Raw genomic sequence first — 2,165 nt, 5'->3', positions numbered from 1 at the left:
TAGGTTATGTAGTTTTGGAATCCATTTAGAGGCTTGATTTAATGTTCTTTTTGAGGGAACTGCAGGAGAGCTCAGGAAACTTGCTGGCTTCTCTCTGCCATCTTGGCTCTGCCCAAAGTTATTTTAAATGGAATTTCTCTTTCTATCCATTGTTGCCGGACTTTGTTGGTAATAAATAGAAATGCTAATGAATTATGTGGCTTTATTTTGTGTCCTGCAACTTTGATAAAGTTATTAATAATTTCAAGTAGCTTTTTAGTTGATTCTCTAGGATTTTCTAAGTATAACATCATATCATCTGAAGAGTGATAGTTTTGTTTCCTCATCACCTATTCTAATTATTTTAATTTTTCTTTCTTCTTTTACTGTTATAGCTAGTATTTCTAGTATAATATTAAATAATGAATGATAATGGGCATTCTTGCTTCACCCCTGATTGTATTGGGAAGGCTTCTAGCTTATCCTCATTACAGATAATGCTTTCTGATGGTTTTAGATAAATAATACTTATCATTTTAAGGTAATCTCTGTGAGGAAATGATGGGCTTTGGTAACACCCAAAGGCCCCAACCAGAGGGGATTGATTGGTTTAATTGGATTGACTGAGATTGACTGACTATGGTGACAAACTTATTTAAGTTAATTTAATTGAAACCACACCCTCCTAGCCCTCAAAAGGGTATTGTTCTCAAAAGCTGTGGATTCTGACTTCAACATAGGACCACCCTCAAGGCCAGTGAACCACTGGATTTGGGTAATACTAGCCAATTAGCTTGAAGCAGGGTTGAAGGACCACCTCTCCTTGGGACACAGAGGGAGCTTCCTTTCTCAATTTGGCTCTTGAACAGGCTGGTGCTGGAGGACATGAGAACACTAGGCTAGATAGGGTTTTTCTTGGCTTTCTGACCCAGGTGTTCTCTTTTTACCAATAAATGCTTAATGCCCAAAACTTGTGCGAAAGCTTCTAATTTATAAGTAAACTCTAGCTAGTTTTCCCTATACTTGGGGCAGAAATAGGCTACCACACATTAAATTTTAAATGTCACAGCTCCTTTAATTCCTATATTTTCTAGTGTTTTTTCATAGGAATGGGTGCTGTATTTTGTGAAGGGCCTTTTCTTCATCTAATGAGATAATCATATGATTTCTGTTGCTTTTGTTATTGATATTGTCAATTATGCTGATAGTTTTCCTAATATTGAACCAGCCCTCAATTCCTGATATAAATCCCACCTGGTCATAGTGTATAATCCTTGTAATATATTGCTATATTCTTTTTGCTAGTATTTTATTTAATTTTTTTGCATCAATATTCATTAGTGAGATTAATCTATAATTTTCTTTCTCTGTTTTATCTCTTCCTGGTTTTGGTATCCGCACCAAATTTGTCTCATAAAAGGAATTTGGTAGGACTCCACATATTTTTTCAAATAATTTATATAGTTTTGGGATTAATTGTTCTCTAAATGTTTGGTAGAATTCACTTGGGAATCCATCTAGTCTGGGGACTTTTTCTTAGGAAATTCATTGATGGCTTGTTCAATTTCCTTTTCTAAAATTGGGTTATTTAATTATTTTATTTCTTCTTCTCCTAATCTGGATAATTTAAATTTTTGTAGATATTCATCCATTTCATTTAGATTGTCAAATTTATTAGCATGTAATTGGGCAAAATAATTCCTAATAATTGTTTTAATTTCTTCTTCATTGGTGGTGAATTCACCCCTTTCATTTTTGATACTAGTAATTTAGTTTTCTTTCATTTTTTTTGTTCAAATTAACAAATGGTTTATCTATGTTTTTCATAAAACTAGCTTCTAGTTTTATTTATTAATTAAATTATTTTCTTACTTTCAATTTTATTAATCTCTCATTTGATTTTCAGGATTTCCAATTTGGTATTTAATTGGGGATTTTTTTTTTCCTGGGGAAATGAGGGTTAAGTGACTTGCCCAGGGCCACAGAGCTAGTAAGCATCAAGTGTCTGAGGCTGGATTTGAACTCAGGTCCTCCTGACTTCAGGGCCGGTGCTCTATCCACTGTGCCACTTAGCTGCCCCTTAATTGAGGATTTTTAATTTGTTCATTTTCTAGGTTTTTTTTAGTTCCATGCCCAATTCATTGATCTGCTTTTTCTCTCTTTTATTGATGTTAGCAGTTAAGGGT

The sequence above is a fragment of the Dromiciops gliroides genome, chromosome 1 (assembly GCF_019393635.1).
Source record: "Dromiciops gliroides isolate mDroGli1 chromosome 1, mDroGli1.pri, whole genome shotgun sequence".
NCBI classification, from domain to species: Eukaryota; Metazoa; Chordata; class Mammalia; order Microbiotheria; family Microbiotheriidae; genus Dromiciops; species Dromiciops gliroides.
The sequence above is the reverse complement of the archived record's forward strand: the minus strand, read 5'-3'. Positions refer to the sequence as shown.